This window comes from Lynx rufus, unplaced genomic scaffold, assembly GCF_022079265.1.
Source record: "Lynx rufus isolate CCGP_SWC_20201006 ecotype Redwood Valley unplaced genomic scaffold, mLynRuf1.p SCAF_5, whole genome shotgun sequence".
Taxonomy (NCBI): domain Eukaryota; kingdom Metazoa; phylum Chordata; class Mammalia; order Carnivora; family Felidae; genus Lynx; species Lynx rufus.
The window spans coordinates 49,147,694-49,167,904 of NW_025814867.1; positions in this window are offsets into that span (position 1 = coordinate 49,147,694).

Consider the following 20,211-nt stretch of genomic DNA (forward strand, 5'->3'; position numbering starts at 1 on the left):
TGAGTAATATGTCTAATAAATTTGCCAGCAGGGAGGAATGAGCCTGTGAGGGAATAACAAAGACACACATCTAATGGAATCTAGTGACATAGTACAAAGGCATAATTGTTGCTAATTTATGGGTTCAATGTCCTTTCTCTTTGCAGCCAGGAGAAACAGTCTCACCATATTCTGAGCTTGCCCACTCAACTTGATTCTCATGTATCTGCTTTGAAAATGACCAGAAAATGCTGTCAACTATTTGCTCTGTGGCAGTATGTGGAAACTAAATGGGCTGGTTAATCCAAGCATCAATAAGGGTTTCCTATATGTAGATGGGAGAAGACAAATCCAGCCTGACGTACCTTGCACTTCCTGTTATCCCCATAGCCCTGTAAAATCCCCCAAAGCTCTAGAATAGCTATTCGATGTCTGCATCACCACTGTGCTATTGGCAAATGCGTGTATCAGTTGACCAAGAAGACTCAATGCTGGATGCAAAAAAACAACAGCTATATTGCAGTTTTGCTTGTGCTTTTTTTGAAAAGGAGAATGTCATTATCTTCACAAGGCATACGGTAATGCTCCTCAAGCTACCCGAAGAGAACAAAGCCTGCTGCTGATTAAATACCAAAGTTCCTTTTAATTAATACTCATGGGAAGTATGGATAAGCTATATGCATACCATTTTCTACAAAAACAAAATAAACAACTTAAAAGAGGTTTTGCTTTTTTTTTTCTATTTTTGTTTATTTTTCCTATGGGCTAAATTCTTACCCCCTACTCCTATGCCACACACTGCTCCCCCCCCACCCCGAACCTTTATGATTTCTTTCAGAAAAGATACATGAATAACTGTAGGTAGAAGCTGGGGGCAGGGGAGTGGCAGTGGTCAAAGAAGATTAAAGCAGACTATATAGACTTGTTCCATTTTATTTTTTTTAATGTTTTTATTTATTTTTGAGAGAGAGAGAGAGACAGAGCATGAGTGGAGGAGGGGCAGAGAGAGAGGGAGACACAGAATCCGAAGCTGGCTCCAGGCTCTGAGCTGTCAGCATACAGCCTGACACAGGGCTCGAACTCACAAGCCGTAAGACCATGACCTAAGCTGAAGTTGGACGCTTGACCAACTGAGCTCCCCAGGTGCCCCTTTTAAACTCCTGATCTGAAACCTCAAAATGGTATTTAATAGGACTCTGCAATTTCTTCCACGTTTTTGCTAGCATGTTGTCTCCCATCTCCCACCATTTCAGACCTTCCTTTTCTCTTCAAATCATCCTCATCCTCTCCTGACAGCTGCCGCTAGCAGCTCATATGTTATCCACAGAAGCCCTCTGGGCTAAGCACCCCCACTCTCCTCAGCACCTCACTTTCAGACTGACTCCCTGCATGGTCTGCTTCTCCCCTCCCATCCTGCCTCTTGTGAAAGGTTCTGTCCACTTGTGCCCGGTTCTGTCCCCCACCTTCTCATGGTGCTGCCCCCCTCACTTACCCACCCTTCCCTCCCTTCACAAGCCTCTCCTAGCAGCTTCTTCTCATCAGCATAGGAACATGTCCTAGTATCCCTCACTCAAAGGAGCAAAACAGAACACATTCTTAGCTCTGTTTCAAGCTCTTCATTCCTGTTCTCTCCTCTTGCTCTCGGTTGCTGATACGAAATTAGAAGATGATGAGCATGATGGCCCCATTGCCTTTCTCTGCTCTCCTTCATAGCTGAACTTTCCTTCTGTTTCTTACCTCCTTCTGTTTCCTCTTCTTTCCTTCAGTCTGATGACACACTCAGGACCTCACTGAACCTGGTCAAAGTCATTTTAGATGCCCTTGTTGCCAATGCAAATAATGGTCATAATGAATCTATGATTTTGATCATATTTCCTCTCCCCCTGACCCAGGCTGCTCCTGTCCTTTGAACACAGCAGGAATCTCCTGCCTTTTCCCTCTTCCAGGGCTGCCCATCACCCCAGATATCTGCAGGTGTTGCTCCTTTGACCACCCCTTTTAAAATGATTCACCCTGTGGGGCCCTGGGTCACTCAGTCAGTTGAGCATCCAACCCTTGATTTTGGCTCAGGACATGATCCCAGGGTCATGGAAACAAGCCCTGTGTCAGGCTGTATGCTGAGTGTGGAGCCTGCTTGAGATTCTCTCTCTCTCTACCTCTGCCCCTCTCCCCCACTCATGCTCCCTCTCTTTCTCTAAAATAGAACAGAATAGAATAGAATAGAATAGAATAGAATAAAATAAAATAAAATAAAATAAAATAAAATAAAATAAAATAAAAAGAGTCGCCCACCCTGTGCTTTCCTCATCTCCCCTATGGTGCTTCAATTTTTCTTTATAATCCTCATCATCTCATTGTTTATTGTCTGCCTCCTCTTTCTGTCCATTCGGACAGAGGTGTTCACTCTGAGACCTTTGCACCTAGTCCTGTGACTGTCACACAGTGAGTACTCAAGAAAGGTTTGTTGAAGGAAATGTTTCAGGCACACCTCTAAGGGCTTTATCTGTATAAAGTCATTAAATCCTTACAAAATTCTGCGGAGATAAAGACTATTGCTATCCACATTTTAAGTCAGGAATCAGAGGCACCCCTCATGTTCAAAGATATCTATCTGTTTTCATCTCACTGAACTCTTGGCAGCATTGGACGCCCCTCCTCCCCAAAACAACATTCTTCCAAGCTAGTTTTCTTCTTACTGTTTGGACTCTCCTTCTCGCTACCCTATTCCTCTCTTTGGTGAGATCCTCATTCCCAGGGATGTGCTGAGGAATGCTATTCTGTACCTCCCACCATGACATTTCCCATGAACTCTATGATCATAGACCCAACTACCGGCTCAACGTCACATCATAGAGACTTCAATTCTAACATGTTTAATGCAATCATGCAATCATGCCCTGTATTCTCTCTCACCTCAATGTATGGCTTCCCCATCCATGTGGGTCCTCACGCCAGATCCCCAGAAGCCATCTTGGGTGTCTGTCTGTCTCTCGTCCCCTTGCCACCATATTCAGTCATCTTTCCTTCACCTAGGTATCAAGTCACCTTTGTCTTGTGTCCAAATTACTACACAACCTTCCAACTCTGTCCTGCTCCCACTCTTGTGTCTAAACCATTCTCACTACTGTAGGGAACCAGCGAGGGAGTTTCTTTAGATGTAAATTGTATCCTGTTACTCTTTGGCATAAAAGCCTTTCGTAGAACATAAAATCCAAACCCTGCCTGCTTTCTCTTTGCTTCATAGAGCTCATTACAAATTGAAATTATTTTATTTATTTTGATTTCCTTCGTATCTGTTTGTTTAGTTCCCCCACTAAAATATGAATACATGAGGGAAAGAAACATGCTTTAGTCACCATTGAACACCCAGAACTTCTACTATTCATAGTAGGGAGGCTCAGTAAACATTTCCTGATGGAGGAAATATTTTAGGATGCTATGTTTAGGCAGAAAGCACCTACTACATTTGAATTCAAGGGGCACGTGGGTGGCTCAGTCAGTTAAATGTCCAACCTCAGCCCAGGTCATGATCTCACGGTTCGTGCTTTTGAGCCCTGCATAGAGTTCTGTGCTAATAGTTCGGAGGCTGGAGCCTGCTTCAGATTCTGTGACTCCCCTTCTCTCTGCCCCTCTCCCACCCACATTCTGTCTTCCTCTGTCTCTCAAAAATGAATAAACATTAAAAAAAAATTTTTTTTACAGTTTTGCTGTATTTATTGGTCTGCTGTCATTATTGGTGGCATAGTTAATGTTGTTAATGAGAAGATGCACAAGTGTGTGTGTGGTGTCACCCAGTCAGGGTAACCTGTATGACATGTGACCTAGGACACTCTGTACTGCACAAACTGAGCACATTTATTTTCAAACAGGAAGATGTTATCAGAGTTTTGATTGTGTATTTATCTGCCATTATTTTGTATATCTGACAATAAAAAGTCCAAAAAGACCTATAGGGGCCAAATTAAACACATGGCAGGACAAGTATTAAGGAATGCTAAGGTCCCGTGTACAAGCGCATGTTGACATGCACGTAAAACTGAGGAAAAATTACATTTGAATTAAATTCAAAATGTTGAGTAACAGGTTCGACTTCAGACAAGATACTGAGATTCAGAAGAAAAAAGTATGGTCGTAACGAGGAACATGATTTACGAAATGGGGATTCACCACTGCCCGGAAATACCAATAAGGTAAAAAGTAAACAGATGCATATTAGATATTTCATGTGCACTTATGTACACAGATACTAATATAACAAATAATGTTATCTGTGACCAGAAAGACAATGTCAGTCACTTCTTTGTAGGCAAGTGTGGATGAGTCCCTCACAAAACACTAAACTCTCTTGTTTCTAGATTATCCCCCCCAAATCATTCCAGCTCTATTAGATTGTTTTCACCTTTGTAGAAACCACATTGTAAAGTAGAATGACACCTCCACTTGAGATGCAGTGGTGATGTCTTTCAAAAGTTGTGCACCTCTGGGTCAGTCTGGATTCATAGAAAATGGTCACAGTCTGAAAATTCTCTGAGAACAATAGGCATTATTTCCATGTTATGGTCCACAGCGGATTCTGGTTCTTAATTTTTATTTGCTCACAAATTACTTCTGACAAAGGCTATATTTAGCTGAACTATGTGATTTGATTTGCAAATCTTCCACCCCCACACACATATATTTAAGTAATTGTTTCAAAGTTCACAATCATTACTTTGTAAGGGAGGAAGGCTGAGGGTACAAGTGAGGGTTAGCTGTGTTTGTTTCTGCCACAAGTTAAAGAGCCCCTTAATATGAATGGTTAAGCAGAGTCCTATAGGTGAAAATTATTCCTATCATCTGGCCTTTAAGTCACACTTCCTTACGGTATGAACAGACAAAGCCCTTCAGAAAGCCACCCACACTGAGTAAAACTGCTTTGATAGGCTTCACTGCTTCCTTTGTGGTTGTTTCTGGAAAACTACTCCAAACGATGGGCATAAACTAAATACAACCCCACAGTAAACAGTAGTGTACCGTCTATGCGTTAATTGGAACAAACCTGTGGTGCAAGTTTAGGCTAGCAGAGAAGCAGCATCGAACGCGAAGTGAAGAGGGGAGGCCGTCTGGCTCTTGCCATTTTCTTGCTAGTGACCCTGCGCAAGTTGCTTGACTTTCCGGAGAAAAACTGTTTGTGAAATTGTAGAGTTACACTTAATAATCGTCATTGTCCCATGTAGCCATTTTTAAAGGGCAGTAATCATTGTTTTAATTTCATTTTCTCTATCTATATATGTGTGTGTGCGTGTATACAATTTATTTGTTACCTTCAATATTCCTAACGTCCTCTTAATTTTCTATTATTCCAGTGACTGCTTTTTCTTACTATATTGTACTAGTTTGCTAGGGCTGCCATAACAAAATACCACAGTCAGAGTGACTTAAAACAGAAATCTATTTTCTCACAGTTCTGGATGGAAGTCCAAGATCAAAGTGCCTACAGGGCTGTTTTCTCTTGAGGTGTCTCTCCTTGGCTTACAGAGAGCTGCCGTCTTGCTGTCTCTCACATGGCCATCCCTCTGTGCACGCTGGTGTCTCTCTGTGTGTTCTAATTTCCTGTTTTTAGAAGGACACCCGTCAGATTGGATTGGGGCCCACCCAGCAGATTTACTCTTGCATCTCCGCCGTGTAGAGGGAACACAGAGTTAAAGAATTACAGAGTTGCTGGGGCTCCTGGGTGGCTCAGTTGGTTGAGTCCTGACTCTTGGCTTAGGCTCAGGTCGTGATGTCCTGGCTTCGTGGGTTTGGGCTCTGCACTGGCAGCGTGGAGCCTGCTGGGGATTCTCTCTTTCTCCCTCTTTCTCTGCCCCTCTCCCACTTGCGCTGTCTCGGTCTCTCTCAAAATATGTAAATAAACTTAAAAAAAAACAGACTTAAAAAAGAAGAATTACAAAGCTGCCGAATGTATAGTCAGTAGACAGTCTGGATGTGGAAGGAGACCAATCAAAAAAATCAGAAAACTTTGTTAACCACCATCCTCTCTTCCCCCCTCACCCGCAGACCCTCACCTAACTCAGTGCCTGGAATACAGTAAGAGGCCAACAGAGTATTAGTTGAGATACATCGAAGAGTCAAGAACTTTCTAAAGTAATAGCCTCCTAACTGGCTTTCCTGCTTCCACCTTTGTCCTACTGCAATTTCTTCACCTCCAGCAGCCAGGTGACCCTTGAAAAAGCATAAGCCAGAGCATATAGTCATCAGAATCTCCAGCGACTTCCATCCTCACTAGGAGCGGAAGCCAAGGTCTTTGTAATGGCTTATAAGGCTCTGTGAGATTGGCCCCTATCTCTGAGCTCTTCTCCTGCTTTCAGCTTTGTTCTCACCCCTCCATTCACACTGCCTTCTTAACTGTTTGTCCAACATGTCAAATGTGTTGCCCTCCGAAGCCTTTGCCTGTGAGCACTTCCGACCTGAAATGCTGTTATCCCAGATTTTGCCACTGCTCCCATCCTTCAAGGTGCAAGATTTAAAATGGGAACAACTCTCCCCACTACTCCCTATTCATCTCCCGAATGGCTTTCTTTCTCCTATGTATGAATTTCTAATAAATAATTTACTTAGCATTGTGCTTACCATCTATTTTGTACCACCCAAATGGGAAATCCATGAGGACAAGGATGTTTGCTTTTCTAGGACTAAGAATATAAAAATTGTTCAGCAAACGCTTACTGAAAAAGTAAAATTAGTACAGAGAAATGTTCTGAATTCAGTAAAATCAGTGTTTTTATAGACAAAGGAAAAGTTAAAGGATGCATTAACAAAGAAAAGACATGAAACAGTGTTTTCAGAATGAACCAGAGAGGAAGTTTTAAGACTGTAAACTGGAAATAGAGTCTTATGGACAAGAGAGGAGAAAGGAAAGAGAGAGGGGAGGGAGGAAAGGAGAAAAGAAGGAAGAAAGGAGATTTATGTTGATTTAAATTTCTTTAATGTTTACTTTTGAGAGAGAGAGACAGAGTGCAAACAGAGGAGGAGCAGAGAGAGAGATACAGAATCTGAAGCAGGCTCCAGGCTCTGAGCTGTCAGCACAGAGCCCAACGCAGGGCTCAAACTCATCAACAGCGAGATCATGACCTGAGCCAAAGTCAGACATTTAACCCACTGAGCCACCCAGGTGCCCTGAGATTAATGTTGATTTAATAAGGTGTTTACAGGGTGCCTGGGTGGCTCAGTTGGTTAGGTGTCCAACTATTGGTTGCAGCTTTAGGTCATGGTCTCACAGTTTGTGAGTTGGAGCCCCACATTGGACTCTGCCGTGGCAGCACAAAGCCTGCTTGGGATTCTCTCTCTCTCTCTCTCTCTCTCTCTCTCTCTCTGTCCCTCCTCTGCTCACACTGTCTCTGTGTTCCTCAAAATAAATAAATAAACTTAAAAAAAATTTTTTTGAAAACACTCTGAAGGACAGCTTAGCAAACATCTTATTTTTTTTTAATTTATTTATTTATTTTTGAGAGAGAGAGAGAGAGAGAGAGCAGGGGAGGGGCAGAGAGAAAGGGAGACACTGAATCCAAAGCAGTCTCCAGGCTCTGAGCTGTTAGTAGCACAGAGCCTGATGACATGGGGCTCTAACTCACAAATTGTGAGTTCATGGCCTGAGCCAAAGTTTGACCCTGAACAAACTGAGCCACCAGGTGCCCCTTCAGAGTGTTTTTAGGGTCCCTTCTGTAGAGCATTACTGGTCAGAGGAGGGGGAGAATAAGGACTTCAGTCTCCAGCATCCAAATCTACCCCTCAATATTATATCTTTAATTTTTTGAGTCTCTCAATAAGATTTTGCTTTGGAAAAAAAATGCTTTAGATTAAAAATGACGATAAAGAGTAAACATATTTCATAAAGTAAATGACGATAAAGAGTAAACGTATTTCATAAAGTGCATGACACAGGGCAACTTCTGAGAGATATTTGCTAACGCCTCCTGGGGGAAAGGTCAGAATCATGGGAAGGGGACTCTGGAGAATCCCTCTCTCAGCAACCAGGTTTCGAGTTCTGAAGATGCCCAGGCCAGAGAGCAGGGCTACAGCAAAGGAAAGGAACATGCTCGTTTCAGGGAATCGCACAACTGAACTCAGAGATGGTGAGCAGGGGCAGAGAGCACCAAGAAAGTAAAACTCTGCTCCAAAGACAGTTCAGCTCCTTGTTCATGCAGAGGATAAGTGTGCAGGGCACTGAATTTACAACTCCAGAGGACACTAAGATAAGAACACAAAGGCATTCTTAGAAATTACCCAGCAAACAAGAGCTGGAGCTCTGTGGAATGTGGTGGGAATATAAAAGCCGTGTGGTTTTTAATGTTAAGAACAATGGTGTGGCCCCCACACTGAGCATGAATTGGGGTTGTTAATTGTCATGGCTGGAAACTGAGGAGTGGGATTCCTTGTACAACAGGAATTTGTGCCTGCACTGGCCTGGCCAGAGATACACTGAGGATTTTGTGACCTGTTATAAACACAACCATATACAAGGATATACTATATGGGAATTTGAAGGAGTATATACCACCCAGGTTCTTGACTGTGAGTAGTTCAGTTTTATTTTATTTTATTTTTAATTATTATTAACTGTTTAAGTTTACTTGGAGCTTTGGAATCTTATCTACCCTACACTGATATATCATGTGCTGTGAGTGTTTCACTTTGTGCTGTTTCTAATCTGCTCCCCCCCCCCACTTCCACCATGCTTAATTTGGTGTATGTAATGATTCACATTGTTTGCACAAGAATGATACATAAGGCTGGTAGTTTGAGAGAAGACAAGCAAGTTGTACAGGACCCACAATGGACCTACTTAGGCCAAGTCACCAAACCGGGGCTTAATGCCTAACCTCATTTCACTTCCAACCTCCCCCAGAAACGTAGTCATAACAGGTCAGCCAGGAGCCAGGAATTCTCTGAACAGCACCTATGAGGTAATCTGTTATGTGAGCTCTCTCTATCCCTTAAAGGAAGATGAGATAATCTACCTAATAAGACCCATTGCTCTACCACCTAAAGGAGTATGACCTTGCCTGGAAGAATTCTTTCTTTTCTCTTGCTAATAACTTTCTTGCCTCATACTCTTTCCTATAAAAACCTTTCATTCCGTACAACTCTTCAGTGCTCCCCTCTACTTGCTAGATGGTATTCCTGAAGCACTTACTGAGGCCCATGAAAACTTCATACTTAGTTGAATTTCATTCTTTAACACAGTCTTACTTTTACATATTGATGTTATTTTACTTTTTTCTGTTGTAACTGGTATTATTTACATGTGGCTCTTTTGCTGATAGTTTATGCACCGACCGATATTGCCCTGATTTGGGGATTTGAGTTAAGGAATTTAGGAATTTCAGGGTGACATAGAAACAGGGATATTTGTCATAAGGGTACATTTCCTATAAAGTTGCATATTGATATGTATATAAACCATAAATGCAGAAAATGTTATATAATAAATAAAAATGGCCCAACTTGGGGCAGGTGGGTGGCTCAATCTGTTGAGCATCCGACTCTTGGTTCCTGCTCAGGTCATGATCCCAGGGTCGTGGGATCGAGCCCTGCATCTGGCTCTGTGCTGGGTGTAGAGCCTCCTTAAGATTCTCTCTCTCCCCCCTTCCTTTTCTCCTCCCCCCTCCCCCCCCCGCACTTGTGCACACTCACGCTCTCTTTCTAAACAAAAAAAAAATTTTTTTTAAAGGACCACCTTATATAGAAATAATGCTATAGGAAGTAGAGGGGAATTGCAGCAAGTATCTCTGGAAGCCCCCGGGAAGGACTGTTAAGCCACTCAAAACCATGCCACAAGAAAAACAGCTGACCAGGTGGGATTTCTCAACTTGGAGAAACTAGACCCACTGAATATAATAGCTGTCTCTACATATTTGAAGGCTGTCTGGCAGAAAGAAGATGGAGCTGCTTAGATGTGGTCTGAGGGGCAGTCAATGATGCAGCTTCCTGAAAAAAATGGAGCAGAATGTCTGTGACACTCCTGTCTCTGCTCCTGGCTCTCGGAGGAAATACAGCACCCAGGTGTGCAACCCAGCCACAGCCATCACATGCCTCCCAACAGACAGGGCAAATAAAACAGAGAAGTATTGACAGAAAGCCTCTGCTTAGCTAATAAACTGTAGCGAGTGTGTGATTTGTTCTTCTGAAAGCCGACCCCAGGGTGCACAGTAAATCAGGAATTGGGGGGGAGTGTATAGGTAAAAGGAGAGGCAAAGTAGGTACCAGGCGGTGTCAGATTTGTGTAGAGATTAACGGACACCAGGTATCAGATTTTTGCAATCCACAGAGAGAACGGCAATCCCAAAGAAAAGCCTAGTGAAGACAAAGTACGGGTTCTGTCCTTCTGGCCAGTGTGGTCCTGGACATTTCTTTTAGCAGCACCTGCTAAATTTGGTCTACTGTGTACGTGCCCTATGCTTTTCTCTGGGGAAATTGTTACTATAAGGATGTGAATGCCTAGGGTTTCGGGGTGTTTGTTTGTTTTTGTCTTTAAAAGGGGTATCCCAGTATCCCAGCCCAGTGTCTGTTTATGGAGGCTCCTGTCGCTCATCTGTCAGAAGAACCAAGTGGTTAAAAGAATTGAAGAGTTTGGGATGCCTGGGTGGTTTCACAGGTTAAGCATCCAACTCTTGATTTTAGCTCAGGTCATGATTTCATGGTTCATGAGATAAAGCCCTGCATCAGGCTATGTGCTGACAGCATGGAGCCTGCTTGGGATTCTCTCTCTCTCTCTCTCTCTCTCTCTCTCTGTCTCTCTCTCTCTCTCTCTCTCTCCCTTTCCCCCATTCATGCTGTCTCTAAAATAAATATTCACAAAGAAATAATATAAAGGGACATAAAACCAAAGATAAGTTCAATAAGACTGGCTTCTGCAAAGTGAAGATAAAACTTATTTGAAGAGTTAAAAAAAAAAAAGAAGAAGAATTGAAGAGGTTAAGAACGTGTCAGTCCAAAATATAGCATGTACAGAGGCTCAAGGGCACACCACAGGGTCCGACTGACATGAGAAACATGCTACAGGATGTATCCCAGAGGTGAAAGGTTGTCATAAGCCAGGGTGCCAGGATTTAAATCCCACTTCTACCGCTGCTTGGCTTTGTGACTTGGGAAAATTCCTGCTGCCTTTGTTTCCTCTTCTGTAAAGTGGAGAGAACAATGATAGTACCTACTTCATAAAATGAGGATTCAATGAGCTAATTCGTGGAAAGAGCTCATCTCACTGCCTGACTGTAGTCGGCAATTAATAAATGATTATTATTTGAGTGTCAAACTATTGTTATTATCACTGTGCTCAAGGGCAAAGGCAGAATCAGACTCTTGCTTCCCTGTAGGAAAAATAAGCCTCTTAAGTAACAACCTAATTAGTTACTCAGTATCCACGATTCTTGGCAAAGTTATAGAAGCACATATGTCTAGGAGCACATTGATGATGTTTCCTACCTCTTTCCTCCCTTATGTCTCCAAATGAAACAAGTTTACAACAGACTCACTACTTTATTCTGTCCATTTGACCACTCAGACAATGATTTGAACTTTAACAAACATTCATTCAAAGACTAAGCCTCCCAGTAGATCTGCAAGCCTAGACACCTTGCAGGCACCTCACTTTCCACATTTCCAAAATTGAAGTCCAGCTTTTCTCGTCATATTTCTAATATTTGTCAATACTCTTGGCCATTTCCAGAATTACCTTTGGTTTAGCAGTACTACCTTACTGAATTTCCCTCAAACCCGTCTCTTTCTTTGAAGCTTACTACTGAACTTCCTGATTCAGGGCTTCCTGCCTGGACTACTAGACAGCATTCCTACTCTAACTGCTCACTGCCTCAGGTCTCTTTCCTGTCTTCTAGAAACCCTCTCCTCTTCAGCATAGTGATAGCGATGACCTTTCTAAAATGCAGATCTAATCCAGCTTACACTTTCTATCACCTACAGTTTAAAATCTAAGCCCCGGGCAAGGTATTTATGATTCTTTAAGGTTTCAATTACCTTTCCAGTCTTGCCACTCCCTCCTATGTTTGTTCAGCCTTTTAGGCTATTGGCTGATTCCTCCCCACCACCTCCCTGTCCCCAACACACAGGAGGACAAGGACTCTTCTGGGCTTTTGTTCATGCTAGTTGTATTCTCTAAATGCCCTTCCTTCTTTCTCTACCCTGAAATCCTCCACTCAGTCTTTAAGGTCCAGCTCAAATGTCACTGCTGTAAAGATTTCTTAGCCTTGGGCCATCTTCCACCAAATCCCTTGGCCTGGGCTTATCTAGCATTTTAGCATTTTCATAGCATAAAGGCATAGCTAACTGAAAGGCAACAATTTAAGTGAATACATGGTTTACTGTACAAATTGGATTTAGGTGCTTTTAAAATATGAACTCTCTTCTTCTTCTCCTTCTCCTTCTCCTTCTCCTTCTCCTTCTCCTTCCCCTTCCCCTTCCCCTTCTTCTTCTTTTTCTTCTTCTTCTTCTAATGTTTATTTATTCCCAAGAGAGAGACAGAGCACGACGAGGGGAGGGGCAGAGAAAGAGGGAGACACAGAATCCTAAGCAGGCTTCAGGCTCCGAGCTGTCAGCATAGAGCCTGACGCAGAGCTTAAACCCACAAACCCCGAGATCATGACCTGAGCTGAAGTCCAATGCTTAACCGGCTGAGCCACCCAGGGCCCCCTGAAGTCTCTCATGCATTTTAACTGCAATGACTAGCCCAATCCTTAGTTCATACTACGTGCTCACGTGGTAGGTTTATTTAGTGAATGAATAAATCTTTTACCTACAGTATATTTTTATTTCTCATCAGCATAATCAAATAAAGGCAGAGATACACGCTTGCCTTATTTTTAGTTATCTATTTACTAATTTCTAGCAATCTGTTTATGCATAGGTAAATGCCACTCTAAAAAAAGATGATTCTTTTGGAATGCCAGTGAATTCACTGGAAAAGGGTGACAACTGCCATTTATTCACTCGATTGTTATATATCACTCTCTATTCTAGGCTCTGGGGATTCAGTGAAAAGAAAGACAATAATATCCTTACTCTCCAAGAGCTTGAATGGTATAAAGAAAATAAACAAGTAAACAGAAAAGAAAGGTAATTGTATCTATTGATAAGGGTTATGAGGACCATAAAATGGAATGATGTGTAATATCGTAACTAATTAAGGATGGCGGTTAGATTGGGTGGTTACTTCCCTGATGAGGTGAGAATGTAGAAAAGGAGCTAGCCATGTAAACATCTGGAGGTAGAGGGGATAGGAGGGCAAAGTCTAAAGACGGGGATCAGGAGAAGAAAGGAAACACATGTGGCTGGCACATTATTAACAAGGGGACTGTACAGGGGACCAGACACTGTCCTATCTGCTTTCCATATTTCCAACTAATACATGTAATACTGATTACATACTGGAAAAAGAAAAAGGCTTTTTTTTTTTTTTAAAGGTGGGAGAGACAGAGAGAAAGAATAGGAGAGAGAATCTTAGGCAAGCTCCATACTCAAGCACAGAGCTCGACATGGGGCTCGATCTCACAACCCTGAGATCATGACCTGAGCCAAAGTTAAGAGTTGGACATCTAACTGACTGAGCCACCCAGGCACTCCTGCAATCCACGTTTTATAGAAGGGGCAATAAGTGTCAGGGCATGAAAGAACTTTCTCAAAGTCTCATATGTTAGAAGTGGAAGGTACAGTTATTCTTAATGAACTGTCTTCAAAGTTCAGGATCAAAAGTCAACCTTAAGTAAAACACCTTTAGATTTCACTACCTTTTTACTGTTTTATTACTAAACCACTGTGAACACGATAAGAAGCAATTATGGAAAAAATTCTTAACATATTGTTGTCAGAATAAACAATGCCGTCCACCATCAAGGCTAAGTGTATTATATTAAGCTTTTCCTTATTTGCAAGTTAATGTATTTCAAAAAAAATGTTTATTCATTCAAACTGTGGTAGAAACCAGCTTCATTACAAAAGAATTCTAATAGATAAACCTAAAAACGTATTGATATAAATACCAATAAAATTAAAACTCATAGTTAGATGAGGATATAGACTATTTGAACCATTTTCCAAAGTTTATTTTATTAAACAATTTTTTTTACTGTTTACTTATTTTTGAGAGAGGGAAAGAGAGATGAGCACGAGCAGGAGAGGAGCAGAGAGAGAGGGAGACACAGAATCCAAAGCAGGCTCCAGGCTCTGAGCTGTCAGCACAGAGCCCAACGTGGGGCATCGAACCCACCAACCATGAGATCATGACCTGAGCCGAAGTGGGCCACTTAACCAACTGAGCCATCCAGGTGCCCCCATTTTCTAAAGTTTAAAATAAAATAACAGACAATTTCAATGTTAAAAGGCAACATTTATCTGCCCAGCGTTTTTCCTATTGATGTTAAAACATTCTATCCATAGTTGAAGGCTGAAATAGCAGATTAAACAAATAAGAAAATGTTGCCATGAAGCAACTATGGGCACTTCAAAAATAAGATTTAGTTTGTAGTGAATATAATGAACAGATGTAGCTGTGTTCTATTAAATATAAAATAATCTATCGGAGGTAACCACCAAAAGGCTAATTAAAAAGTTAATGAAAATCCCAGGCAACTTTCTTCCCTTGGGCCAGAATAAATTCGAGGTGATATGCAATTTAATTACAACTACATCAGAAGAAATTCCTTAAACCAAAGATATCAACAGATTCAAAATTAAGAGAAGTATCTCAATTAATGTATATAGAAAACTTGGCCAGTTGCTTTAAAGAATTAGGCTGCAGATTTTTAGAATGTACACAAGGAAAAAGATGACATCTAAATCCTGTCTAAGAAACACATCTTCCTCTCAGCTTAACAAGTAAGACTCAAGTTTTGAGGAATTGGTCTTTGGGGAGGGGGTAACATAGGGACAGTTTACTTGTCTAGCAAGTACCAGAGGGTTATGACAGAGAGGAAGATAAGGATTTGGGATGGTATGTTCCCCAACCGTCACCAGTAAATTCCTGAGTTCCAAACACATGGCAGAAGATTTACTTTTTCTTTTATATCTGTTTTTCCTGTCCCCGCGGGAATCCCCTGGTAATAATAAGCACCTTACTTTACATTCAAAAACCTCATTAGAAATAAGGACCAGACCAGAACTTACCAGTTCGATTTTAGGAGCAAGAGAGTGGAAATGATGTTTCCCTGGCCTTGTGGACTTCATCTCACTTAGAAGAGGTACAGAGTGTGTTCATAAAGGGCTCTCGTTATTGACAAGGAAGCAAACAATTTGAAGGGTTTTCCGTACTTGCCTTTGAGATCTGTGATTGATTAGACTTTAGGAGGCTATGAAAGAATAGGACTCAATTAAATTGAGATCTTGTCAAGGCACAGATGAAGGAGAACTGGGAGTTTTATTTTTAAGCTAAACCCCTAGAGTCTTAATAAAATATGCAGTAATCATTATTTAATGTACTGTCTGCCTCTTTGGTCCATCCCAGCAAGGCTGGAAAAGCTTTAAAGAGCGTGTAATTTCCATTTTACCCCATGGGTCCATGTCTCTTGGTCAGTTTGGAAATCAAGCCTAAAACAACTACCAAAGAAAGTTTGAATTTACATCTAGGACAACAAACAGGTTTCATATTCCCTGCCAAATCCAATCAATTAAAGGTGGCTGCCTGGAGTTCTGCAGTTGAGCAGAATGGCAGAGCACACTGGCTGAGTGCTGAAGAAGCCAGAATGAATTATTTATGTTTATAGTAGACTCCGAGAGGACATATGACAGCACTTCCACGCATTTGTAGGCTGTGATGAAGATGTTCACGCAACAGTGGAGACAGATGATTGTTTTAGGGAATTACGATGGAGTAAAAATAAAGCTTCCATAGCAAGGGGCGCCTGGATGGCTCAGTATGTTAAGCCTCTGACTTCGGCTCAGGTCATGATCTCATGGTTCGTGCGTTCAAGGCCCACGTTGGGCTCTGTGCTGACACCTCAGAGCCTGAGGTCTGCTTTGTATTCTGTGTCTCCCTTTCTCTCTGCCCCTCCCCTGCTCACGCAGTCTCTCTCTCAAAAGTAAATGAAAACATTAAAAGAAAACAAAACTTCCATAGTAAGAAGGGAGAAAATATAAAATGCATATGTGTATATAATGCCTCAAGACTAAATCAATTCATTCATTTATTCAATAAATATTTGCATGCTTATTAATATTAATATATTATAATTTATATGTTACATGTAATATGTATTTTATATTTAAAATATTTATGTACTAAACATATATAAATGTAAAACCAATGTAAATTATATGTTATGTATGACTAGTAAAATAATAAAAATTTATTGAGTGCACCATTCCAGGTGCTAGAGATAGAGAAAACAAAACAAACTTCCCACTCTCTTATATTCTATGTGAGGAAAAGACCTAACAAAAGCAATTAAACAAATATACGTCTGGGAATTATAAGGACCGAGAGTAAAAATGCAGCAAGGAAAAGGAACAGAGATCACATGGTAGGGTTGGGGGTAGCCTGTGACAGGAGACAGAAAGAAGTGACAGCTGAGCTTTGCAGACGAGCTGGCCTGCTCTCCTTCAGGGAGGAGCGAGCACATGAAGACCTTGACTGGAACTGTCTTTGACACGTTTGAGCAACAGCAAGGATTTCAGTGGAATTTGGGGAGAGGGGAGGGGATGCAGTGAGAGAGGTAATATGGGGCAGATGATGGGGTCCAGCAGGCCAGTATAAGAAAGTTGTCTCTGACTCGGAATGAGACAAGTTACTAGTGGAGAGCAGTAGAATGCATACCATAAATGAGCTGGAGCTGCTGAGAAACACTTCCTCAGGGAGGTGGCTTCAGTAATCCAGGCAAAAATGATGGTAGCTTGAACCAGTGCAGTCGTGGTGAAGGTGACAAGAAGTGATCATATTCAAGATGTATTTTTTGGGGGGACGCCTGGGTGGCTCAGTTGGTTGAGCGTCCGACTTCGGCTCAGGTCGTGATCTCGCGGTCCGTGAGTTCAAGCCCCACGTCGGGCTCTGGGCTGACAGCTCGGAGCCTGGAACCTGCTTCAGATTCTGTGTCTCCCTCTCTCTCTGACCCTCCCCCGTTCATGCTCTGTCTCTCTCTGTCTCAAAAATAAATAAACATTAAAAAAAAATTTAAAAAAAAAAGATGTATTTTTTTAACATTCAACATTTTTTACCTCAAAGTATTTAAATTAAAAAAAAAAAAACAAAAACAGTTCACCCATTTCTCCCACCCCACCCCTGCCTCTTGCAACCACTAATCTGTTCTCTCTATCTTTGAGTTTGTTTTCTTTATTTTCTTTTTAAGATTCCACATACAAAAGAGAACATATGCATTTTTCTTTCTCTGCCTGGTTTATTTCACTTAGCATAATGCCCTCAAGGTCCATCCATGTTGTCACACATGGCAAGATTTCATTATTTTTTACTGCTGGATAATACTCCCGTGTGTGTGGTGGGGGGGGGTGGGTGTAGACACCACTTTTTTTCTTTTTTTAGTGTTTATTTATTTATTTTGAGAGAGAGAGAAAGAGAGCTCAAACACATGTACATGCACATGAGCAGGGGAGGGGCAGAGAGAGAGGGAGAAGAGAGAATCCCAAGCAGGGTCCGTGTGGTTCCTATCCCAGGAACCCTGAGATCATGATCTGAGCTGAAATCAAGAGTTGGATGCTTCACTGACTGAGTCACCCAGGAGCCCCCACACCACATCTTCTTTACCCATCCATCCATCAGTGGACACTTAGGTTGTTTCTATATCTTGGCTGTTATAAATAATGCTGCAATGAAAATGGGAGCAACAGATATCCTTCAAGTTAATTTTCATTTTCTTTGTATAAATACTTAGAACTGGAATTGCTGGATAATATGGTATTTTTATTTTTAATTTTTTGAGGAACCTCCATACTAGTTTTCCATTGTGGTGTTGCCAATTTACATTCCCACCAATCAAATGTATTTTGAAGGTAAAGCTGATGGAATTTGCCAGTGGGTTAGAGGTGAAACATGAGAGAAAGAGAAGAGTGAAGAAAGACTCTGATTGATGGCCTGAGCAATTGGAGAAATAAATTTTTCATATATTGAAATGGGCAGAATTGGGAGAACAGAAGGTTTTCAGGAAAAGTCAATAATTCATGTTTGGGCATATTACATTCTTTTTAACTTTTTAATAAAATTAATTTAATTGAAGTAAAATTCATAAACAAAATGCACCAAGTTAAAGTGTTCTGTTCGATGAGTTTTGACAAATGCATACATTTGTATAGCTACCATTGCAATCAATAAGTAGAATGTTTTCCATCATCCCCCAAATTTCCCTTGTACCCTGTCCTAATCCATTCCCCAACACCACAGGTCCTGGGTAACAACTGATCTGTTTTCTGTCCCTGTACCTTAGATTTGCCGCCTTCAGAGTTTTATATACACGTGGTCATATAGTATGTAATCTTTTGGTTAACTTCTTTCACTCCAAGTAGTATTTTCCTGGTTTCATACATGTTGTGTGCATCAGTAGTTTATTTCTTTTTATGATTGAGTGTTGTTTGCTTTTTTATTATTGAGCTGTAAGAGTTCCTGCTACATTCTGGGTATCACTCTTTTGTCAACTATATGCATAGAAAATAATTTCTTCTGGTCTGTGGCTTGCCTCTTCTTTTGAAGAGTAGTGTATATTGAAGAGCAGAACTTTTAATTTTGTTAAAGTCTAATTCATCAAAAATTGTGTATGGTTTGTGGTTTCTATTTCCAAAAAAATTTTGGCTTACCTTGTTTGCAACTACTTTATCCTATGTTGTGTTTTTTTTTCTAGAAGTTTTATAGTTTTAACTTTCAGGGTTAGCTCAGTGGTTTATCTCGTTAATTTTTATATACAGTGTGCAGTTTATTTTTTTTCCCAAATGGATATACTGTTTTCCCAGTACTATTTTCTGAAAATAATTTACTTTATCCGTTGAATTATGCTGGCACCTTTTTCAAAATTCAATTAATTATACTATTTTTGGACTCTCTGTTATGTTGAATTGATTGACATGTGTATTCTAATGACAGTTCCATACTCTCTTGAGTATTATAGCTTTCTAGTAAGTCTTTCTTTGTCTCTCCAAGTAGTGGTAGTGGCTTATTGTCATTACTAATAATGTCTGGATTTCCTCAGCATCTCTTGGTTGGCTTTTCAGCTCTTCTAATCACTTACACTACTATTAGAATGCATTAAATTCCCTTTGTTGTAAATGCTTAAAGTGGCTTATGTTTTCCAACTTAAATTTGACTAGTATCAATTCTCCCCAAATTGGTAAGTAAGTACTGTAATTATCCCCACTTCACAGCTAAGGAAATTGAGGCACAGAGAAATAATTTCCTATGTTTAAAGGGCTAGTAACTGGAGGGGGCACGTTCAAAGCGAGGTAGTTAGCTCCAGAGTTTGTGACCTTAACAGTCTGCTCAGCTGCTGGCAGACATCATTGTATACATGATATTAAAACATTGAAACTGAGTGAAATTGCGCAAAATGGGAATAGGAAGAGAAGTGCTCAGAGGAGTGAGCCCAAGAGAACTCCAGCCTTTAGAGCTCAAACAGTTGAGGAAGAACCAACAAAGGAAAAGAAAAGAAGGAATGAATGAGGGAGGAAAACCATGGAGTAACCTACAAGCCAAGTGAAGAAAGTATCTCAAGGAAGGAATGCCCAATTGTGTCAAATGCTGCTGATAAGTCAAATGAAGTGAGCATTGGGAAATGATCATTGAATCTGAAAACATAGGTCACCGATGATCTTGGTGAGAACAATTGTAATGGAATTTGTAGGGGAGAATTGGCCTAACTGGAGAGGAAGTGGAGATAATGAGTGTACACGACTCTGTTTATTGTAAGGGGAATGGGTAGTAGGGGGAGTGATGGTGGTAGGGAGTGATGAAGTCAGCTTTGGGTGGTCAAGTGGATGATCTAATGAAGAAGATATTGATGACTCAAAAGTGGGGAGAGAAAACCACAGAACACAAATGCTGGAGGAGGCCGTTGAGGCCCACAAATGCTGGATGCGGACCAGACCCAGTGCCAAGAGGAAGGGTGGACTATAGGTAGGAGGAAAAATAACCCCTTGATAGTGGCAGGAAAATAAGACAGAGGATGTGGGTACAAGATGGTTTGACAGGCTTTGTGGTGAGAATGTATGGAAGTCCTCTTTTGGTGGCTACTCTTTCCTCAGTGAAGTAAAAAGATC